At 38.3% G+C, this 24,684-nt stretch overlaps 1 protein-coding gene and 1 pseudogene across 4 annotated transcripts in view; one reads left to right on the top strand and one right to left on the bottom strand.

Annotated features, from left to right (window-relative positions):
- SLC41A2 (solute carrier family 41 member 2) overlaps nucleotides 1-24,684 on the top strand; it is a 130,799-nt gene that overhangs the window by 100,155 nt on the left and 5,960 nt on the right. The window lies entirely within an intron of this gene.
- Nucleotides 22,982-23,447, bottom strand: LOC137775455 (large ribosomal subunit protein uL23 pseudogene; annotated as a pseudogene).

Raw genomic sequence — 24,684 nt, 5'->3', positions numbered from 1 at the left:
GGGATGGGTTTTAAATCCCAGGATGAATAAATTCAGACCCTATCCTCAAGGACTCAGAGCCTGGAGGGAAGACTACTACAAGAACAAATAACTATATTATATTGTAATAGAATATAAATGCTGGGAATAGCTACGCGTAATTTGCTGTCAGAGCTTGGAAGAAAAAGCAACTAATTCCACCTCGGGAGTAATATTTTTCTACTATTCAGTAGGGACAACAGTTACTTCAAATGCATTTTTACTACTGGCTATCTGTATTGCTACATATGATATGGTCATTTATTATAATTTATGTTCTCCATGTGTGTAAGTATTATGAAAAAGATGCATTCCTCAATCCTATGGGAAATATCTAAGAGACTATTCTTTGGTCTGTTTGTAAGCATGCCATTTTTAGAGCAAGTTCCTATTTGTAACTTTACCTCTTCACTTCATGGATGGATTTGATGTTTATGTTTATGGTTCTGTGCCAACATACTATCATGCATCATTTCTCTTATGTTCATGAAGGATATAAGAAATTTTTCTGAATTCATAAAAATATTAGATTTCAACCTTACGCTCACAGTATTCCTATATGTCTTTTGTTAACCTCTGACCTAAATTCTGACCAGTAAAGTTTGAAAAACTAGAGTTGAGGAGAGTAATTATTAATCTCTCTGTGTCTCAGTTACCTCCTCTATAAAGCGGGAGGGATACAGACAGTCCGACTTAACGATTTTTCAACTTTATGATGTGCAAAAGTGATAACGCATTCAGTAGGAACCATACTTCGAATTTTGAATTTTGATCATTTCCTGGGCTAGTGATATTCGGTATGATGCTCTCTTATGATGCTGGGCAGTGGCAGCGAGCCACAGCTCCCAGTCAGCCACGTGTTCATGAGGGCAACCAACCGATAAACCGATCCACTTCAGACCATTCTGCACCCAACCATTCTGTTTTTAGCTTTCAGTACAGGATTCAGTAAACTACATGAGCTATTCAACACTTTATTATAAAATAGGTTTTGTGTTAGATGGTTTTGCCCGTCTAACTGTAGGATAATGTTAGTGTTCTGAGCGTGTTTAAGGCAGGCTAGGCTGAGCTACAATATTCAGTAGGGTAGTTGTATTAAGTGCATTTTCGACTTACAGCATTTTCAGCTTATCATGGTTTTTTGGGATGTAACCTCATCATAAGTCAAGGAAGATCTATAGTATTACCTAACTCATAGTCACTTTTGAGGATTAAATGAATTAATTACATAAAGCTTGCTTCATAGTAGATGCTATATGCATGTTAGGTGACACTATTGTTGTTGTCATTGTTATTAACATGGAATTTTAAATGGTCAGCCATTAATCTCTGAATAACAGTTGGATTTTTTTTAATTTTATAGTATTGATTCAATTTTCTTATGTGTCTTTTACAACTTTCATTTTTATGGGTTTTAGTTTTTATTTTCTCCCTAAGAATCAGATAATCTGCCAGAGTAGGTCTTTGTTTTTGCACCTGACATTGTGCATTATTTCAGTGGAATAGCTTAGAATCAGATTGTAAATTGTCAAATCAAATCTTCATGCTCTGACACTAACATATATAACACATACATGAGCACACGCATTCACACATCTCTTTAGAGACTGAGGTTGAGATAAAAAATCTTGACCTTCCCCTGCCTACTTCACTCAATCCAACAATGGACAGAATAAATAAGTACTTTTTTTTAAGATTTTTTTTTTTTGATGTGGACCATTTTTTAAAGTCTTTATTGAATTTGTTACAATATTGCTTCTGTTTTATGTTTTTTTGGGGGTTTTTTTGGCCATGAGGCATGTGGGATCTTAGTTCCCCGACAAGGGATCGACCCGCGCCCTCAGCATTGGAAGGCGAAGTCTCAACCACTGGACTGCCAGGGAAGTCCCTAAATATGTACTTTTTAGAGACAAAGACTCCTTCACCACTTAAGACTCATCTTTTAATATTCTTTACTTGCCTGACTTCCTTTTTGGATCTGGATTAAATTTATATTCAAAACCTTGGTTTAAGTCCCAGCCCTTACTCAAATATTTCAGTCCACACCAGTCTTCCCATCACTAGACTCTATATTTTGATTGAATATTATATAGTAAAATTTTCTAATGCCTGTTTAATTTCTCTCTGCCTAGATTCCTACCTCCTTGAGGGGAGAGACCAAGACTTTTTTCTTTTGGTATTCTCTACAAGACATGATAGAGTGGTTGTTTTTTGAATTCTTGATATTTTACTCTCTTCCCAGACTAACATTCTTTAAGGAAATTTCCCCACACCACCTAATTTCCCCAACCAACTGAATGAAGGAAATCCATTTGAAAGAAACTTGATATTGAATTTATTATAATGACATCATGACAGTTCTTTGCAGTATTTTTGCATTTACTCAGATGTCATCTTCCTGGAAGCCTTTCTTGAATACCTAATTTGGTGCCTTTATTCTCTGTTCCCATGGTACCCTGTGAATACCATTATCCTAGCTTTTCTACTTCACATTGACATTATCTGTTCCTGTGTCTGTCTCACCCATTCTAGAGAAAGGGTCTTTGTTTTACACATTTTTTTAATCTCTAGCACCCAGCCCCATTCCTAGTGCTCAATTAGTATTTGTTAAACTGAATGACTGTATCTTGCTAGCTCTGTCACCCCCTTCAGGAAGAGAAAAGTTTACAACTGTATTTAGGTACTAGAAATTCCAGAAAAACTGAAAAATCTAAATTTTCTTCTCCTTGCTCAAATTTTCTCTCTTTCACTGACCTAGGTATTTAAAATTATTTTAAAAAAAGAAATAAAATAAAAGGCAATGAAAAATAAAACACAAAATACCACAAATTCTATCAGGGTTCAGTCAAAATTATAAGGATTTACTGAAATGTTTAGAGATGACATGACTTGATATCCAAGGAAAGTGCAAGGTTGGCTTTAGATAAAGGGAATTGGAAATGAGTTGAAAATTGATGAAGCTGAAGGTTGGAATGTGAGACTGCTGTGGGGATAATGTGTACTATTCTGTGTACTTTTGTGTATGTTTGAATTTTTACATAGTAAGGAGTTTTTTAAATTAAGGTTTTTCAGAGCATATTGACTTCCTAATTTTGGTCCTGTAGCTAACTATTTCTTACTTAAAGTGAAAAGTAAAAAGTAAACTTGAGTTTGAAATTGTTTGAGACTTAGAATAGTTGAGTTCATGTCTTGTTCATCTTAAGTGCACACTGACTCCATTTTTTGAAACTATTTTTTAAATTTAAAAATCTACTTACATGTCACACACACATTTCGTTGTTTAGGTATTTATTATGTGTCTTGAAACTAGAAGGAACCTAACAAATGTGTTTTTGTTATGTGTCATTAAGGCCACTGAACCACAGTCAGTAGGTGTGATGGATTATACTCTTACTCATGTTCCCGCCCGGTGCCCAAGAGCAATCAGAGTAGTTGGAATATGTCAAGGCTGGAGTAATGTGCAAAAGGCATCCATATTTAGTATACCACCAACCACACTGCATTTTAAGGGGTTTTTTTTTTTTTCAACATTAAGGATGGGTCAGCACCAAGCTGACCATGCTGATTACCCATTCTACCTTCTATGCCATCAGTCAGCATTTGTGAGACTGCTAGCTGTGGCTAAGGGTACAGTCACTGGCTTTAGAACAGAATTTTTCATCTGTGTCAAATTAGCCCACTGAACCCACAACTTGGATTTCACAGAACCAGAGTATTTAACATGTCCAAAACGAATTTATTTCTCTCGTAATCTTTCCCACATCAGTAGGGGTGGTGGACAAGAAACCACAAGTGCACAGAGAACTAGGCCAGGCTCAGGTACACAGAGATCCCCTAAATCTCTCAGCCCTCAGCTCCTGACCCTGTGAAGTTCCTCCAGGATGGGGAGAGCCCTGCTCGCATAGACTTTATATCTCATGTGTATTGCTGCTGTCCAAATCCTGCCCATCGCAGACACTGCCATTACCTTGTTACTGGTGAGTCCAGGCAGTGTAATAGGAAGACTCCTAGATACTTCTGGGTTCTAATTCTGGCCCCTTCCTAAGTCCATAACTTTGTCTAAGGCACAGCCCTGCTCTGTGGCTTGGTTTCCTCACTTGTAACACAAGGGTGAAGATACTAACACTAAGGTAACCATATGATTTTAGTCCAAACCAGGACACTTTCGAGAATGAAAGGGAGCTGTTAATAATTATGATTAGAGTCACAAGCATACCATGACTATCCGGGACAAACCAGGAAGTAGAGTGGCCCGAGCTATCACTCAAATCCCTTTCTGCATTTCTAATAGTTGACTTTGTGAATTCCCACTCCTACAGTAAAGATGATTTGTTACAAAGCATTGTTGTACCTAATTAATAATGTATATGCTAATATTAACATTATTTGGCAACTAAAACAGTCTTTAATATTAAAATCTATAATTGCTGCTAAGGTAATATTAAGTTAAATTGGCTTTTATGGGTTAGCCAGAGAACCCAGGCAATACATGAAATGTTGTTTTCCTTAAAAATTGTATTCCAAGTCCAAACAGCTAATTTTGAATTAGTCTTTTTAAGTTAGAAGCCATCTATTTTTACATTTGTTCAGCCTAAAACAGTCTCTTTCAGGTTCCTGGGTGCACTCTGTGTTCTAATATCTCTGTATTTTACCTAGAAGTCTGTATTTGCCTCTTTCTGCCATAATTTGACTTTGTTATTTTACAGTGTTCAGCTTTATCTCCTCTTGATCTGCAACTTTTGAGAGGAAAAGAGTACTGGCTCTCTTATATTAAAAGCCGGCTTATCTCCTTATCACCTAAATTGTTCATTCTGAAAATTTTCCGTCTCTGACAGATCCCTTCTTGAGGTTTGGTGTTCTGAGCCACTTTTTCAATATATATATTTAAGAGTTTCCAAAATGGTAATAGCAAATATTTATATAGCATTTATTCTGAGCCATGCACTCTTCTAGGTACTTTACATGTATGAACTCACTGAGTACTTAACACAGCCCAATGAGGTAAGTTATACTATTAGTTTCCACTTACACATGAGGCACTCGACCTGGAGAGAAGTTGAGTAGCTGGTCCAAGTCCACTCAGCAAGACGGAGTCCAGATCCAGTCTACAATCCTAACCACTGTGTTTTACAAGAATAAGTTTGACACTTTGTTTTGCTCTTAGTGAGGGTCATAGTTTTCAGGATGGCAGTTCTTGGAGGCTTAAAGCTGCCTCTTCTCTCTGGTTTCATTAGATCTTCATGTTTCTTCCAGCCAGGTGTTTTGCCTCCAAATTGCATTCGTTCCACAGAGTTTATATGGAATCTGTGCCTACTGAAGTCAAGTAGGAATCCAGTCAAGGACGTGAATAGGTCCTGAGAGAAGGACTAAGTGCTACGGAAGTTCAGTAGTGGGAGAGTATGTTTCTAGGTAGGGAGGGAACCTTTATAATGGATAAAATTTTGTTTTGTGGACTCCACAGAAAATGCCACTTCAGCAAAAAGGAAGTAGCATTAAGTAAATGAGAAGACTCAGGGTATTTACAGAAATACTAAGAAAATTTCTGGAGCATAACCTTTATGAAAGGGAGTGATGGGAAATAAGGTTGAAAACTACAGGTTGTGACAAGATCATGAAGGGTCTTGCAGACCAGACTGAAGAGTTCATTTTATTCTATAGAACGATGATTTTCAACATTTTTCCCACTCTCAACAAACTTGAGAGATCTGACACATTCCTCTGATGCAGTGTCATATAATGTGGAAGGGCTTGAGCTTTGATTTCCACCACTCACTGCCACCACTCACTGCCTGTGTCACCTTGATCAAGGTAATCTCTCATCTGTTTTCTCAGCTGTAAAAAGAGGCTAAGAATAGACCTGCTTTGTGGGTTGTTATAAGGATGAAATGAGATAATGCATGTAAGGTGCTATTATTGTCTTATCATTTTAATGTCATCATCTCTAATAGCTGTGAATTACTGGGGCAGTGAGTCTCTTAGGGTGTCACTGAGTGGATCAGATCCTGTGGAATCTAGCATTGAGTCTCTACCATGATTCTAATACCCGACTCATTCCTTGGAGTCATTCTTCTAAGTAAGGAAAATGTAGCCATATGCTGGCAACCTGACCATAATTGGAATCCCAGGATACCCACCCAATAGCTGAGCAAGTTAATTGGCTTAGCCTTGGGCAAGTTACTTAATTCCTTGGGGGGTCTTATTGTTCTTGCCTGTAAAATGAGGATAATGATTCCTCTTTGCACAGCAGATATAGTACCTGGCACATAGTAGGCCCCTGTTAAATGGTGCGGTTATGTCTTTTCTTTTATTACGACATTGAGTCAAATCCTATTCCCAGATGGCATCTCAAAGGAAATATCTAAGCAACCAGGAGATTTTAACAGGTTGCCTGACTTCACTCACATTTTTTTCCTCATTCCTCAGGATTTAAGTCCACCAGATTCCAACTGGAAAGTAAGGATCTCTTTATTCTTTCTGTGACTGTTCTGCCTCTGTCTCTTAATTGGTTTCTGTCTGTCAGCTTGGGTTGAATGGAAAGTGTGAAGAGAATGATAAAGGAAATGTAAAGGGAGGACCTACAGTTCCAAGAATTTTTTTTCTAGTTGTAAAAATAGCTACTTTAACTTTGGGAGTTGATTAATAGGTGAAGGAAGGAAGTTGAAACAGGCGATTTTTTGAGATTCCTTTTTAGCCCTGTGATTGCCTTTTTGTGATACAATAGTGTGTTATGCTATTATAGCTTAGGTTGTAGGGTCTTAAAATTGATACACTTTCCTAAATCCATATTTATGATTAATTCTCTGGACACGTATGCTTGGGCTCCAGGCCAGTAAGCACAGAAGATGAAATGACTGCCTCATTGGAGGCATGGCATGCCAGAGCCCTGTGGAGCAAGGCGTTCAGAAAGGGAGCTTTTTTCCATCCTGTCAAGCCTGACGAGGATGCAGTTAGGACCAGGGAAGCCGAGTCCTCTTTTTCTAGTGTGCTGGTTAGGATGTTACTGCCTGTGCTCCAAGTTCTGCTGAAATTGCAGACATGACTTAGAGGAATTTTCACATCATCTGAAAAACAAAAAAAATCTTATAACACAGCTATGTGAAAGCACTTACTTGGAAAGCATAAAAACTATTTTTCAAGAAATTTGCCAGAATAAAATCTTGGTTGATTGTGACCCCAGAATATTCAGCCAGAAAATACTGACTTGAATGATTCGATAATTTAAATTTTTTTGCTATTTAAAAAAATAGATGTTTAGCACTATACTTCTTTTTTATTTTAAAGCTAAATGTCTGTGTTAGTTCTGCATAACAAGGCTAATCTAAGTTGTGATTTTTTTGTACCGTCTAGGGAAATGTGTAAAAGCAAAAAGTCTCTAAAGATTTTTGCATTTATTAAAAGCAGTGTTTAATGGGTGTCAAAAGATGATGAGACCATCATTCAATATCCAAAGTAAAAAAACAAAATTTAATTTATTGCTCACTGTTGTAAAGGATCAGGGGAAATCTCTCCAAGCAGAGCAAATTACTGATCTTTTATAGGGTTTTAGGGATGCCTGGAGTTCAGGGATGGGCAGATATTCAAAAACTTGAGTAGGCCTATGTCATCTGTAGAGATATGGATACTTGGGTGTGACTACTGTTGTTAGTTGGTCTTCAGAGGTGTATTTATTGGACCGGATTTGTTCCTAATTGCCTACTTCAGAAGCAAGGACTATCATTGATCGGCTGCCTTCTAAATGCATTCAGTAAGGCAAGTTGTTTATTGATTGAATGAATTTAAAAGCAGTTCTGGTGGCTTCTTGTTACCATGGCTAAAGATCAGTCTTTTCCTGGGAGTGTGGGAACTTCTTACTTTCTCAGTCTCCACTCTTGTTCCTCACTCAGTCAAAGCTGCAGGGTATCATTAAGGATTGTCCAGACCTTCACCTCTGTTGTTGATTCTTCTTGAAGATGGGGTATCTGATTTTCAGTTTGAGTCCATCAGCGTAATTCCTTTTGGGAGGAGGGGTCTTTGAATTATTTATTGAAACATCTGATGGGACAGTGGCTGGGTTGAAACATTTGAGACACTGGACAATAAACATTAAGTGTGAGATAAACAAGAATAATTAGAAGTATTGTAAGAAGGGAGTGGAATATATTTCACTACCATAACCTAAGATTTTTCAGGCCTGACCGAGAAAACACATCCCATCCCAATGATTCCCTAGGTAGCCAGACTGCCTTTTCTTTTTCTTTCTTTTTTTAGGAATTCCTTTATTTTATTTATTTATTTATTTATTTATTTAGGCTGTGTTGGGTCTTCGTTTCTGTGCAAGGGCTTTCTCTAGTTGCGGCAAGCGGGGGCCACTCTTCATCGCGGTGCGCGGGCCTCTCACTATCATGGCCTCTCTTGTTGCGGAGCACAGGCTCCAGACGTGCAGGCTCAGTAATTGTGGCTCACGGGCCTAGTTGCTCCGCGGCACGTGGGATCCTCCCAGACCAGGGCTCGAACCTGTGTCCCCTGCATTGGCAGGCAGATTCTCAACCACTGCGCCACCAGGGAAGCCGCAGACTGCCTTTTCTTTTAGCTTAGATACAGATTGTTTTATTTCATCTGTAACATTAATTCAGGTATAATATGAAGTGTTGGCAATGGTTCTGATTGGCCAAAAGAAAATCCAAAGCCATTCTTTTATCTGTAACCATAACTGTTACTTTGCTGGCGTTAGGTGGAAGCTGTCTACTTTGTGTGCTCATCTCTTTGCTCTGAGAATCTTCGGTTAATAATCAATCTCCGCGAGTCATCTGCTTTGGGAAGTGCTCTGGAGAACTTCAGTTTAGGTTCCCTATGGTGTTACTTTCCAGCTCTGCTAAAGGTCCCTTCCGTTTTTTTCCCAGAGGACAGCAGACTGTGTTTCCAGTTCAGGCTCATTCAGGGATTATGTTTTATTCATCATCTTAGACTCAGCATTCAGACCCTGCCTGGTACAGTAAATATTTATAAAATGAATATTCAGCTTTATATTATTCTTGGATTATTTTTGGCATTTCAATTATATTTCTTCATTTAGATTCTGATCTCACTGAAAGCAATAACCGTGTCTTATTCGTCTCTAAATGCTCCAGAAAGCTTATCACAGTGTTTTCTATGTTAGATAAAAATAAATATTTGTTAAATTGGATTCCAGATATATTGAGTGTACTTTGTTTGGGTGATAGGGCAAATATTTGACAAGATCTCTCATCTAAAAGAGAGAACAAATCCGATGGAGAGGTGAAACATACACATAAAACAATTTGAAGATGATGCTTTTTTAAAACGTAATATTACATGTTTAACAAGTACAAACAAAATATTCTATAAATGACTACTTAAGTGTTATAACAGTAGGTTTTTTAAACATCTTAACCACTTAAACAGAATGCTAAACTTTATTATTTTTAATGGATTTTTAAAATTTTTGATTTTGGAGTATACTTGATTTACAATATTGTGTTAGTTTCAGGTGTACAACAAAGTGATTCAATTATACATATACATATATCTATTCTTTTTCAGATTTTTTCCCCATAGATGTTATTAGAATATTGAGTAGAGTTCCCTGTGCTATACAGTAGTCCTTGTTGATTATCTATTTTATATATAGTAGTGTGTATATGTTAATCCCAACCTCCTAATTTATCCTTCCCCTTTGGTAACCATAAGTTTATTTTCTGATTCTGTGAGTCTGTTTCTACTTTTTGAAAATAAGTTCATTTGTATCATTTTTTAAGATTCCACATATTAGTGATATCATATGATATTTTTCTTTCTCTGTTTGTCTTATTTCACTTAGTATGATAATATCTAGGTCCATCCATGTTGCTGCAAATGGCATTATTTCATTATTTTTTATGACTGAGTAATATTCCATTGTGTATATGTACCACATCTTCTTTATCCATTCATCTGTCGATGGACATTTAGGTTGTTTCTATTGTAAATAGTGCTGCAGTGAACATTGGGGTGCTTGTATCTGATCGGATTATGTTTTTCTCCAGATATATGCCCAGGAGTGGGATTGCTGGATCATATGGTAGCTCTATTTTTAGGTTTTAAAGGAACCTCCATACTGTTCTCCATAGTGGCTGTACCAATTTACATTCTCACCAACAGTGTAGGAGGGTTCCTTTTTCTCCACATCCTCTCCAGCATTTATTGTTTGTAGACTTTTTGATGATGGCCGTTCTGACTGGTGTGAGGTGATACCTCATTGTAGTTTTGATATGCATTTCTCTAATAATTAGTGAGGTTGAGCGTCTTTTCATGTGCTTCTTGGAGAAGCATCTTTTCATGTGCTTCTTGGAGAAGCACATGTGTCTTCTTTGGAGAAATGTCTATTTAGATCTTCTCCCCATTTTCTGATTGGGTTGTTTGCTTCTTGATATTGAGCTGCATGGCTGTTTGTATATTTTGGAGATTAATCCCTTATGAGTTGCATGACTGCAAATATTTTCTCCCATTCTGTGGGTTGTCTTTTCATTTTGTTTATGGTTTCCTTTGCTGTGCAAAAGCTTTTCAGTTTAATTAGGTCCCATTTGTTTATTTTGTTTTTATTTCCATTCCTGTAGGAGATGGATCCAAAAAAATATTGCTACAATTTATGTCAAAGAGTGTTCTGCTTATGTTTTCCTCTAGGAGTTTTATGGTATCTGGCCTTACATTTAGGTCCTTAATCCATTTTGAGTTTATTTTTGTGTATGGTGTTAGAAAATGTTCTAATTTCATTCTTTTACATGTAGCTGTCCAGTTTTCCCAGCACCACTTATTGAAGAGACTGTTTTTTCTCCATTGTATATTTGTACCTCCTTTGTTTAGATTAATTGACCATAGGTGCGTGGGTTTATTTCTGGGCTTTCTATACTGTTCCATTGATCTGAATATCTGTTTTTGTGCCAGTACCATATTGTTTTGATGACTGTAGCTTTGTAGTATAGTCTGAAGTCAGGAAACCTGATTCCTCCAGCTCCATTTTTCTTTCTCAAGATTGCTTTGTCTATTTGGGGTCTTTTATATGTCCATACAAGTTTTAAAATTTTTTGTTCTAGCTCTGTGAAAAATGCCATTGGTAGTTTGATAGGGATTGCATTGAATCTGAAGGTTGCCTTGGGTAGTATAGTCATTTTGACAATATTGATTCCTCTAATCAATCCAAGAACATGATATATCTTTCCTTCTGTTTGTGTCATCTTCGATTTCTTTCATCAGCATCTTATAGTTTTCAGAGTGCAGGTCTTTTGCCTCCTGAGATAGGTTTATTCGTAGGTATTTTATTCTTTCTGATCAGAATGCTAAACTTTAAAGTTATTTTTAAAAGTAAAGGATTATTATTCATATAATAATAATAATTCATTATTTCATATAATCCCTTGAAAAGGGATGGTATTAGAAGCAGAGCCATCTTTGGGCTACAGGCAGAGGGTGAAGAGGGAACACCTAAGTTGTTCAGGGCCTGATTTCTGCTGATTGCATCTTTCCTTAATATTCTATGGATATTAACAGCATTAAAGTAATTTTATTTAGCATGTAAGAGACAGTCAATAAATGTTAGTTTCCTCTAGCAGTTTGTATATGTTTTATTTCCATCTTTTTTGCTTATTATTACTAAACTAAGAAACATCTTTAGTTTCACTTTCTTCTTGATTTTCAGGTTGTCATTTCATAATATTAAGTGACATTGGCTATCACTGGTTCTTTGCATGATTGGAACAGAATGACATGGTCACATGAGGGATGATCACTAGGCCAGGGTTAATGAACTCCCAGCCAAAAATTATTGTATTTAAAAAAAATTTTTTTTTTGGCCACACCACATGGCTTGCAGGATCTTAGTACCCTGACCAGGGATCGAACCTGTGCCCCTTGCAGAGGAAGTGTGGATTCCTAACCACTGGACCACCAGGGAATTCCCTTTAAAAAATTTTTATTGCATATTAAATATTGAATAGATAAACAATAATGACGTGTACAAGGTATAAAGAGTAATAATACAGTGACCACCAGGACACTCACCAGTCAGCTTAAGAATTATAACACTGCCAATACCCTAGTACCTATACCTTTTAAAGCTACCTATCTGCTCCTCCCTCCTCCCCAAAGCAAACTATTGATTCAGAATTGTTTGGCTAAAAGGTTTTTGCTCTTCCCTATGATTATGCATTTATTTGGATACCTAAAAATATATGGTTTTAGTTTTGCATGGTTTTGAAATTTATAAATGGAATCAATGAATTTGTGTTTAAGTGGCTTTCTTCTTTTGCTCAGCATTGTATGTGAGATTCATTCATATGTGTAACTGTTGTTCATCTATTTTAGTTATATAGTATTCCATTGTATGAATATTCCATGATTTTTTCATCTATTCTTCTTTTAATGGACTTTTAAGTTGTTTGTAGTTTTTTGCTATTAAAAATCAAGGCTGTGAATATTGTTATATTGTCTCCTGAACACATTCTGAGGGTTTCTTTTGGACAGAAAGTCTTAACCATTTTTGTGCCATGGACTCCTTGGGAAGTTTGGTGACTGTTAGGGACTCCTCAAAATAAAGTTTGTTTGTTTCCTACCTTACCCCACCTGCCACCTCACAAAAATAATTCAGGCCAAAGAAAAGACATTTTATCTGTATATCAGGAGTAGATTGAATTCCTGTTGACTGATAATCCTAAATTCTTAGCCGACATTTAAATATTAGATTTTAATGAGTAGCATTAGCAGTCTGGAAACTGGATTAGGGAAGCATATTTTTATAGGGAAAATGAATTCAGCTTTTGTAAGGCTTAGGAAGAAATGTACTAATTTGCTATTCCTGGTGTGTATTTGTATCATATTTCTAAGCACTCCTCTCCCAAAGAAATCATCTTTCGTCACATGATACACAAGGCTGTTACGGGCAATGGGGCATTGAAGGGATGCTAGTGGATGGGAATGTTGATTCTAGCTCAGAGAAGGAGCTGGCCGAGAGAATCAATCATCCAAAGCAAATATATATTCCTGTGTTTTATATATTTATTTAAATTCCAAGTAATACATCTAGAACATGCATAATTAGCTGGGGCAACAAAGTTGCCTTTTCAGGAGGTATATTTACCCAAAGAAGTTGTGCATATTTCATAAAAAACAAACAGACCATGTAAAATACAGTCTACGCTTGGTTAGATTTTTGATGTGTTTTCCCAGTAAAAAAGCGTACATTCTTTAAATAATCATTTAGTTTGAAAATAAAGCATACTGCATTAAGAAGTATCTGATACTTACTGTGCTTTTAATAATTCATTTATACACAGTGTTCCAAAGAAACACTGATAATCCTTGTTAACTTGTAAAAAAATTAATAAATTTAAACCTGCTTGACCTTTAAGTCATCACAATACCTTTAAAAAGAAATTGCATGGGAAGGGAACTTAAATTCAATTATGAGACTAAGAATGTGGGAAGGATGGAGGAAGAAATGCAGAGATAAGGAGAGCAATCACTATGTGGTTTATGACCACAGATTTCTTACCATTGTACTTCAGAGCTAAAACAGACTGTGGAGACATCAATTCATCCATTTTTTTTTTTAGCATCTTTATTGGAGTATAATTGCTTTACCATGGTGTGTTAGTTTCTGCTTTATAACAAAGTGTATACATATACATATATCCCCATATCTCCTGCCTCTTGCGTCTCCCTCCCACCCTCCCTATCCCACCCCTCTAGGTGGTCACAAAGCACCGAGCTGATCTCTCTGTGCTATGCAGCTGCTTCCCACTAGCTATCTATTTTACATTTGGTAGTATATATAAGTCCATGCCACTCTCACTTTGTCCCAGCTTACCCTTCCCCCTCCCCACGTCCTCAAGTCCATTCTCTACGTCTGCGTCTTTATTCCTGTCCTGCCCCTAGGTTCTTCAGAACCTTTTTTTTTTTTCTTAGATTCCGTGTATATGTGTTAGCATACGGTATTTGATTTTTTTCTTCGTGACTTACTTCACTCTGTATGACAGACTCTGGGTCCATCCACCTCACTACAAATAACTCAATTTCATTTCTTTTTATGGCTGAGTAATATTCCATCGTATATATGTGCCACATCTTCTTTATCCATTCATCTGTCGATGGACACGTAGGTTACTTCCATGTCCTGGCTATTGTAAATAGAGCTGCAGTGAACACTGTGGTACATGACTCTTTCTGAATTATGGTTTTCTCAGGGTATATGCCCAGTAATGGGAATGCTGGGTCGTATGGTAGTTCTAATTTTTAAGGAACCTCCATACTGTTCTCCATAGTGGCTGTATCAGTTTACATTCCCACCAACAGTGCAAGAGGGTTCCCTTTACTCCACACCCTCTCCAGCATTTATTGTTTGTAGATTTTTTTGATGATGACCCTTCTGACTGGTGTTGAGGTGATACCTCATTGTAGTTTTGATTTGCATTTCTCTAATGATTAGTGATGTTGAGCATCCTTTCATGTGTTTGTTGGCAATCTGTATATCTTCTTTGGAGAAATGTCTATTTAGGTCTTCTGCCCATTTTTGGATTGGGTTGTTTGTTTTTTTGATATTGAGCTGCATGAGCTGCTTGAAATTTTGGAGATTAATCCTTTGTCGGTTGCTTCATTTGCAAATATTTTCTCCCATTCTGAGGGTTGTCTTTTCATCTTGTTTATAGTTTCTTTTGCTGTGCAAAAGCTTTTAAGTTTCATTAGGTCCCATTTGTTTATTTTTGTTTTTATTTCCATTTCTCTAGGAGGTGGGTCTAAAAGGATCTTGCTGTGTTGTATGTCATAGAGTGTTCTGCCTATGTTTTCCTTTAAGAGTTTTATAGTGTCTGGCCTTACATTTAGGTCTTTAATCCATTTTGAGTTTATTTTTGTGTATGGTGTTAGGGAGTGTTCTAATTTCATTCTTTTACATGTAGCTGTCCAGTCTTCCCAGCACCACTTATTGAAGAGGCTGTCTTTTCTCCATTGTATGTTCTTGCCTCCTTTATCAAAGATAAGGTGACCATATGTATGTGGGTTTATCTCTGGGCTTTCTATCCTGTTCCATTGATCTATATTTCTGTTTTTGTGCCAGTACCATACTATCTTGATTACTGTAGCTTTGAGTATAGTCTGAAGTCAGGGAGCCTGATTCCTCCAGCTCTGTTTTTCTTTCTCAAGATTGCTTTGGCTATTCGGGGTCTTTTGTGTTTCCATACAAATTGTGAAATTTTTTGTTCTAGTTCTGTGAAAAATGCCATTGGTAGTTTGATAGGGATTGCACTGAATCTGTAGATTGCTTTGGGTAGTATAGTCATTTTCACAATGTTGATTTTTCCAATCCAAGAACATGGTATATCTCTCCATCTGTTTGTATCATCTTTAATTTCTTCAGTCAGTGTCTTACAGGTCTTTTCTCTCCTTAGGTAGGTTTATTCCTAGGTATTTTATTCTTTTTGTTGCAATGGTAAATGGGAGTGTTTCCTTTATTTCTCTTTCAGATTTTTCCTCATTAGTGTATAGGAATGCAAGAGATTTCTGAGCATTAATTTTGTATCCTGCTACTTTACCAAATTCATTGATTAGCTCTAGTAGTTTTCTGGTAGAGTCTTTAGGATTCTCTATGTATAGTACCATGTCATCTGCAAACAGTGACAGCTTTACTTCTTCTTTTCTGATTTGGATTCCTTTATTTCTTTTTCTACTCTGATTGCTTTGGCTAAAACTTCCAAAACTATGTTGAATAGTAGTGGTGAGAGTGGGCAACCGTGTCTTGTTCCTGATCTTCGTGGAAATGGTTTCAGTTTTTCACCACTGAGAATGATGTTGGCTGTGGGTTTGTCATATATGGCCTTTATTATGTTGAGGTAAGGTATTATGTTGAGGTTCCCTCTGTGCCTACTTTCTGGAGTGTTTTTATCATAAATGGGGGTTAAATTTTGTCAAAAGCTTTTTCCGCGTCTATTGAGATGATCATATGGTTTTTCTCCTTCAATTTGTTAATATGGTGTATCACATTAATTGATTTGTGTATATTGAAGAATCCTTGCATTCTTGGGATAAACCCCACTTGATCATGGTGTATGGTCCTTTTAATGTGCTGTTGGATTCTGTTTGCTAGTATTTTGTTGAGGATTTTTCCATCTACGTTCATCAGTGATATTGGCCTGTAGTTTTCTTTTTTTGTGGCACCTTTGTCTGGTTTTGGTATCAGGGTGATGGTCGTCTCGTAGAATGAGTTTGGGAGTGTTCCTCCCTCTGCCATATTTTGGAAGAGTTTGAGAAGGATAGGTGTTAGCTCTTCTCAGTGTTTTATAGAATTTGCCTGTGAAGCCATCTTGTCCTGGGCTTTTATTTGTTGGAAAATTTGTAATCACAGTTTCAATTTCATTACTTGTGATTGGTCTGTTCATATTTTCTGTTTCTTCCTGGTTCAGTCTTGGAAGGTTGTGCTTTTCTAAGAAGTTGTCCATCTCTTCCAGGTTGTCCATTTTATTGGCATAAAGTTGCTTGTAGTAATCTCTCATGATCCTTTGTATTTCTGCAGTGTCACTTGTTACTTCTCCTTTTTCATTTCTAATTCTATTGATTTGAGTCTTCTCCCTGTTTTTTCTTGATGAGTCTGGCTAATGGTTTATCAATTTTGTTTATCTTCTCAAAGAACCAGCTTTTAGTTTTATTGGTCATTGCTGTTGTTTTCCTCATTTCTTTTTCATTTATTTCTGATCTGAACTTTATGATTTCTTTCTTCTGCTAACTTTGGGGGTTTTTTGTTGTTCTTTCTCTAATTGCTTTAGGTGTAAGGTTAGGTTGTTTATTTGAGATGTTTCTTGTTTCTTGAGGTAGGATTGTATTGCTATAAAATTCCCTCTTAGAACTACTTTTGCTGCATCCCATAGGTTTTGGGTCGTCGTGTTTTCATTGTCATTTGTTTCTAGGTATTTTTTGATTTCCTCTTTGACTTCTTCAGTAATCTCTTGGTTATTAAGTAGTGTATTGTTTAGCCTCCATGTGTTTGTATTTTTTACAGATATTTTTCCTGTAATTGATATCTAGTCTCATAGCATTGTGGTTGGAAAAGACACTTGATACGATTTCAATTTTCTTAAATTTACCAAGGCTTGACTTGTGACCCAAGATATGATCGATGCTGGTGAATGTTCCATGAGCACTTGAGAAGAAAGTGTAATCTGCTGTTTTTGGATGGAATGTCCTATAAATATCAATTAAGTCCATCTTGTTTAATGTATCATTTAAAGCTTGTGTTTCCTTATTTATTTCCATTTTGGATGATCTGTCCATTGGTGAAAGTGGGGTGTTAAAGTCCCCTACCATGATTGTGTTACTGTCAATTTCCCCTTTTATGGCTGTTAGCATTTGCCTTATGTACTGAGGTGCTCCTATGTTGGGTGCATAAATATTTACAATTGTTCTATCTTCTTCTTGGATTGATCCCTTGATCATTATGTAGTGTCCTTCTTTGTCTCTTGTAATAGCCTTTATCTTAGAGCCTATTTTCTCTGATATGAGAATTGCTACTCCAGCTTTCTTTTGATATCCATTTGCGTGGAATATCTTTTTCCATCCCCTCACTTTCAGTCTGTTTGTGTCCATAGGTCTGAAGTGGGTCTCTTGTAGACAGCATATATATGGGTCGTGTTTTTGTGTCCATTCAGCCAGTCTCTTTTTTTTGGTTGGAGCATTTAATCCATTTACATTTAAGGTAATCATCAATATGTATGTTCCATTTACCATTTTCTTAATTGTTTGGGGTTTGTTATTGTAGGTCTTTTCCTTCTCTTGTGTTTCCTTGCTAGAGAAGTTCCTGTAGCATTTGTTGTAAAGCTGGTTTGGTGGTGCTGAATTCTTTTACCTTTTGCCTGTCTGTAAAGGTTTTAATTTCTCCGTCAAATCTGAATGAGATCCTTGCTGGGTAGAGTAATCTTGGTTGTAGGTTTTTCCCTTTCATCACTTGAAATATGTCCTGCCACTCCCTTCTGGCTTGCAGAGTTTCTGCTGAAACATCAGCTGTTAACCTTATGGGGATTCCCTTGTATGTTATTTGTTGCTTTTCCCTTGCTGCTTTTAATGTTTTCTTTGAATTTAATTTTTGATAGTTTGATTAATATGTGTCTTTGTGTGTTTCTCCTTGGATTTATCTTGTATGGGACTCTCTGTGCTTCCTGGACTTGATTGACTATTTCCTTTCCCATATTACGGAAGTTTTCAACTCTAATCTCTTCAAATATTTTCTCAGTCCCTTTCTTTATCTCTTCTTCTTCTGGGACCCGTATAGTTTGAATGTTGGTGCATTTAATGTTGTCCCAGAGGTCTCTGAGACTGTCCTCAATTCTCTTCATTCTTTTTTCTTTATTCTGCTCTGCAGTAGTTATTTCCACTATTTTATCTTCCAGGTCACTTATCCGTTCTTCTGCCTCAGTTATTCTGCTATTGATTCCTTCTAGAGAATTTTTAATTTCATTTATTGTGTTGTTCATCATTGTTTGTTTGCTCTTTAGTTCTTCTAGGTCCTTATTAAACGTTTCTTATATTTTCTCCATTCTATTTCCAAGATTTTGGATCATCTTTACTGTCATTACTCTGAATTCTTTTTCAGGTAGACTGCCTATTTCCTCTTCATTTGTTAGGTCTGGTGGGTTTTTACCTTGCTCCTTCATTTGCTGTGTGTTTCTCTGTCTTCTCATTTTGCTTTACTTACTACATTTGGGGTCTCCTTTTTGCAGGCTGCAGGTTCGTAGTTCCCATTGTTTTTGGTGTCTGCCCCAGTGGCTAAGGTTGGTTAGGTGGATTGTGTAGGCTTCCTGGTGGAGGGGACTGGTGCCTGTGTTCTGGAGAATGAGGTTGGATCTTGTCTTTCTGGTGGGCACGTCCACGTCCAGTAGTATGTTTTGGGGTGTCTGTGACCTTATTATGATTTTAGGCAGCCTCTCTGCTAATGGGTGGGGTTGTGTTCCTGTCTTGTTAGTTGTTTGGCATAGGGTGTCCAGCACTGTAGCTTGCTGGTCGTTGAGTGGAGCTGGGTTAGCGTTGAGTTGGAGATCTCTGGGAGAGCTTTCACAGTTTGATATTACGTGCAGCCAGGAGGTCTCTGGTGGACAAATGTCCTGAACTCGGCTCTCCCACCTCAGAGGCACAGGCCTGACACCCAGCCAGAGCACCAAGACCCTGTCAGCCACACGGCTCAGAAGAAAAGGGAGAAAAAAAGAAAGAAAGAAAGAAAAAAATAATAAAATGATTAAAATAAAAAATAATTATTAAAGATAAAAAAATTAAAAAGTAATAAAAAAAGAAGAAGAAAAGAAAGAAGAGAACAACCAAACAAAAAACAAATCCACCAATGATAACAACTGCTAAAAACTATACTAAAAAAAGAAAGAAACAAACAAAAAAAACGGACAGACAGAACCCTAGGACAAATGGTAAAAGCAAAGCTATACAGAAAAATCACATAAAGAAGCATACACATACACACTCACAAAAAGAGAAAAAGGAAAAATATATATGTATATCGTTGCTCCCAAAGTCCACTGCCTTAATTTTGGGATGATTCGTTGTCTACTCAGGTATTCCACAGATGCAAGGTACCTCAGGTTGATTGTGGAGCTTTAATCCTCTGCTCCTGAGGCTGCTGGGAGAAATTTCCCTTTCTCTTCTTTGTTCGCACAGCTCCTGGGGTTCAGCTTTGGATCTGCCCCTGCCTCTGCATGTAGGTCGCCTGAGGGCATCTGTTCTTTGCTCAGACAGGACGGGGTTAAAGGAGCAGCTGATTAGGGGGCTCTGGCTCACTCAGGCCGTGGGGGGAGGGAGGGGTACGGATGCGGGGCGAGGCTGTGGCAGCAGAGGCCAGCCTGACGTTGCACCAGCCTGAGGCACACCGTGTGTTCTCCTGCGGAAGTTGTCCCTGGATCACGGAACCCTGGCAGTGGCGGGCTGCACAGGCTCCCAGGAGGGGAGGTGTGGAGAGTGACCTGTGCTTGCACACAGGCTTCTTGGTGGCCGCAGCAACAGCCTTAGCGTCTCATGCCCATCTCTGGCGTCCGCGCTGATAGCCACAGCTCACACCTGTCTCTGGAGCTCGTTTAGGCGGCGCTCTGAATCCCCTCTCCTCGCGCACCCCGAAACAATGGTCTCTCGCCTCTTCGGCAGCTCCAGACTTTTTCCTGGACTCCCTCCCGGCTAGCTGTGGCTCACTAGCCCCCTTCAGGCTGTGTTCACACAGCCAACCCCAGTCCTCTCCCTGGGATCTGACCTCCGAAACCCGAGCCTCAGCTCCCAGCCCCCACCCGCCCCGGCGGGTGAGCAGACAAGCCTCTCGGGCTGGTGAGTGCTGGTCGGCACCGATCTTCTGTGCAGAAATCTCTCCGCTTTGCCCTCTGTACCCCTGTTGCTGCACTCTCCTCCATGGCTCCGAAGCTTCCCCCCGACCACTCCCCGTCTCCACCCATGAAGGGCCTTCCTAGTGTGTGGAAACTTTTCCTCCTTCACAGCTCCCTCCTAGAGGGGCAGGTCCTGTCCCTATTCTTTTGTCTCTGTTTTTTCTTTTTCCTTTTGCCCTCCCCAGGTACGTGGGGAGTTTCTTGCCTTTTGGGAAGTCTGAGGTCTTCTGCCAGCGTTCAGTAGGTGTTCTGCAGGAGTTGTTCCACATGTAGATGTATTTCTGATGTATTTGTGGGGAGGAAGGTGATCTCCACGTCTTACTCTTCCGCCATCTTGGAGGTCTCTCCCAATTCTTCCATCTTAAAGAAGCCCGAACTAAGGCTCAGAAAGGTGAAAAGTCATGCCTCTATTCCAATTACCTTTTAAATAAAGGTGGTAAATTCTGAGACAGCGTAAAAATTGATGATCAATGATGATGGCACTAATATTTATTGAGTACTTACTATGTACCAAACATTTGCTTAACACTTTACATGTATTATCTTGTTTCATTTCTGCAGCTAGCCCGTGAGTCTCATTTTAGAGATGAGGAAACTAAGACTTAGAGGTTTTTTCACTTGTTGACAGTAACACAGTTATTCAGTGATAGAGCCCCTTCAACACCAGCCGTTGGTTTCAGGCTTATCATGTATAAGTATTTTTCCAGAAACCAAGAGATCAAATAGAAAGAAGACATAGTTTTCCCCTTCTGGGGATTTACATGTTAGATCCCTAGAACACAACAGGTAAGATGTACATGTTTGATCAGTAGCTTTCAAATGTTTTTGACCTCAGTAAGAAATATGTTTATATTTAAATAAATGCACGCATATTTATATATTTTATTTATATGTAAGTATATATAATTTCATAGCTGAAATTAAAGTTTTATGAAATATTCTTACTGTGTGTGGTACATGCTGGTACTTTCTTTTTTATCACATGCTGATACCTTCTATTTCATTATATTCATTTTATACTATTTAATATTTTAAGACCAGTTACATTAAATTTACTTCATGCATACTTCATGTATGCATCACCTATTGAAAAAAGATATTTTATGTATGTTAACAAAAGATATTTTACATGTTGGGGAGAGTAAAATGCTCAGTACTAATAGTCCTCCAGAGCTCCTTCAGCTATCTTCTGTTATTTATCTCTATATTGTACTTGGATTGCTAATTTTGCTTTATCAATTTAAAAACTTATCTGTGGACCTATAGTTATCATTTAGCTATCTTACTCTATGCCTTATTTCCCCAACTTTCATCCTCCTAATGTAGTAAGGCTCAATTTTTATTTAATAAATATTATTTATATTCTTTGGCTGTAAATATCCTTTATCACAGAGCCACATTGTGTATTGCAATATATTTCCTTTCTTTTTATCTCTCTTCAATTTTTTCTGGAGATAATTGCCCTATTTTTTCACTCACATAGTTTTCTTTATACCTATCCTTAATTTTTTTCAAATGTTCCATCACAACTGTCACCCACCTATAATTAGTCCCTTCCCCCAAACTCTGTTATATCAGATAATTTACCAATTTGCCTTTATCCTGGAGACTTCATTTCCAGAGCACTCCACCCTCCAGCTCTGTCTGGACTCTGTCGCCAGCCCACTGCACAGCTCTTCCCCTGGAGGTTTCCCTCACTCTCTCTTAGGTTGGCACTTCTATTTTCTGGATCTCAGGTCTTTCTCTTTCTTGGTTCTCTCCCTCATTTTGCATCAAAACATTTTCAAGAAAGTTCCAAAGGGAACATGGGAGAATTTTTCTGAGTGCCTGCATGTCTTAAGATGACTATAGTTTACCCTCAACACTCAGTTGATAAACTGGGCACAGAATTATAGACTGGAAATACTCTTCTCTCAGGATTTTGAAGGTATCGCTCCCTTTTCTACTAGTGCTGCTGTTGAAAAGTCAGATTCTTGTTACTTCATATATGACCTGGTTTCTTTTAATTCATGGCAAATAGTTATTATGTTCTTTCTATGTGTCCAGCACTGTTCTAAGTGCTCTGCCCTGTTTAATGCTCATCTCGTCATCTCTATGAGAGAGGGATTGTTTTCCCTATTGTACAGGAAGGCATCTGAGGCATGGAGAGGTTAAGTAGCTTGGAGGTGGGAGAAGACTGTTGACTGGGCACTTTACTGTTGGAGGATCGGGGGTGGTTGGCCATTTCACGGGGAGCCCTGCAAGTTTGAACATCTAACCTCCTCTCTGGGGAGTTATACTCCCGCCTGCCTCTGTTCTTGGAACAAAATAAAGGTCTGAAAGAATCCCACTGTTAACTGTGCAGACTTCCAATTCATCGTCATCCTCTGCCAGTACCTCGTAGTGTCTGGTATCCTTGAGACCTGAGTCATTCCCATTCAGTTTCTCTAGAATACATCCCTTTATTCTCCCACCTGGGCAGGACAGTTGAAAGAATGATGAGAGATTGAAGACATTTGCTTACTCCATTCACAGACTTTTATTTTTATTTTTTTTATAGTCAAAACTTTTATATTTAGAATTAGCCAGCTGGACACAGTTTAGATGATCCCAGTTTTGTTGGCAACATCCAAAGCATCATAGTCAGGAGCCAGTCAGACATATGCCTTCTTCTCTCCGTCAGGCCTGATCAGGGTGTTGACCTTAGCCACGTCAGTGTCATAGAGTTTCTTCACAACCTGTTTAATTTGGTGCTTGTTGGCCTTGACATCCACAGTGAACCCCAGTGTGTTATTGCCTTCTGTTTTCTTTATGGCTGACTCAGTGGTGAGGGGGAACTTGGTCATGGCATAGTGGTCAAGCTTGTTTCTCCTAGGGGTGCTCTTCTGAGGATATTTGGGCTGCTTCCTGAGCCACAGTGTTTTGGGCCATCAGAAGGCGGATGACATCCAGATCTTTTTTTTTTGCTGTGGATGCCTTTCAACACTGCTTTCTTGACCTTCAAAGCCTTTGTTCTGGCTTCGGCTTTGGGAGGTCAGCGGCTTCCTTCTTCCCCTGCGGCACCATCTTCGTGAAGAGTCATTCACAGACTTTAAAATAATCCTTTGGTGTTAGCCTCAGCACTACTTGGTCCTTACAAGTCCAAACTTGTCATGGATTCTACAGGGCATACTTGCTGCCTTCCTTTCTCAGGCATCCCCCTGGGTAGGTATTTAAGTAGTAGCCCGGGCAGCCCTGGTCAGTGAGTTGCCGCTGCCCCAGCTGCTTACACTTTGTATTACGAAACACAAATGTACAGGAAATGATAGGAAATAAGATAACCATGGAATTACCACCCAGCTCTATCAACCATTAACAAATTATTTAAGCAACTATTTCAAAATGCTCAATAAAAATACATCATACCTATGGTTGGTACCTCCTAGATATCCCTTCCTGGTCTTATTTCATTCTCTTCCTAGCAGTTATTAGCATTCTAAATTGGTGTGTATCGTTGCCATGCATGTTTTTATACTATTGCTACAGATGTGTGTATCTATAAATAACGTGTTGTGTTTCATATTTATAAACCTTATTAGAATCGTTTGTTTATACTGCTTTTTTCATTCAGCCTTACGCTTTTGGGACATACTCATATTGATTCATGTAGCTCTTTTTCATTCATTTCATTTATTTATTTTTCAAATATTTATTTATTTGGTTGTACCGGGTCTTAGTGGCAGCAGGCAGGCTCCTTAGTGGTGGCTTGCCAGCTCCTTAGTTGCAGCACATGGACTCCTTAGTTGAGGCAGGCAGGCTCCTTAGTTGCAGCTCCAGGGCTCCTTAGTTGGAGCTCGCCAGCTCCTTAGTTGTGGCATGGGAACTCTTAGTTGCGGCATGCACGTGGGATCCATTTCCCTGACCAGGGGTCGAACCCGTGCCCCCTGCATTGGGAGCGCAGAGTCTTATCCACTACGCTACCAGGGAAGTCCCTCTTTTTCATTCATTTTAGCTTCTATATAAGTGCTCAGTTGTATGACCTAACAGTTAATTTAGCCCTTCTTGTTTCAATAGACATTCCAGGTTATTTCCAATTTTCGGCTTTTACAACAGTGATGCAGTGAATATCCTTGCACATCTCTCTTAGTATGCATGCATACAGTACACCAAGATATTGGTCTTCCTGGTCCTTGGGTAGCCACATGGGACCTGGGCCCAGCAGAGCCCCTTAGGCTAGCCTCCTTTAGCCTACATAGTTTTATCCTTTTAGGGTTGCAAGAGGGAAAAAAATCATTGTTTCTAGTGGAAATCCTGAACTAAGGAG

This window comes from Eschrichtius robustus, chromosome 13, assembly GCF_028021215.1.
Source record: "Eschrichtius robustus isolate mEscRob2 chromosome 13, mEscRob2.pri, whole genome shotgun sequence".
Lineage (NCBI taxonomy): Eukaryota > Metazoa > Chordata > Mammalia > Artiodactyla > Eschrichtiidae > Eschrichtius > Eschrichtius robustus.
Note: the sequence above shows the minus strand (reverse complement) of the source record. Positions and strands in the feature narration are given on the sequence as shown.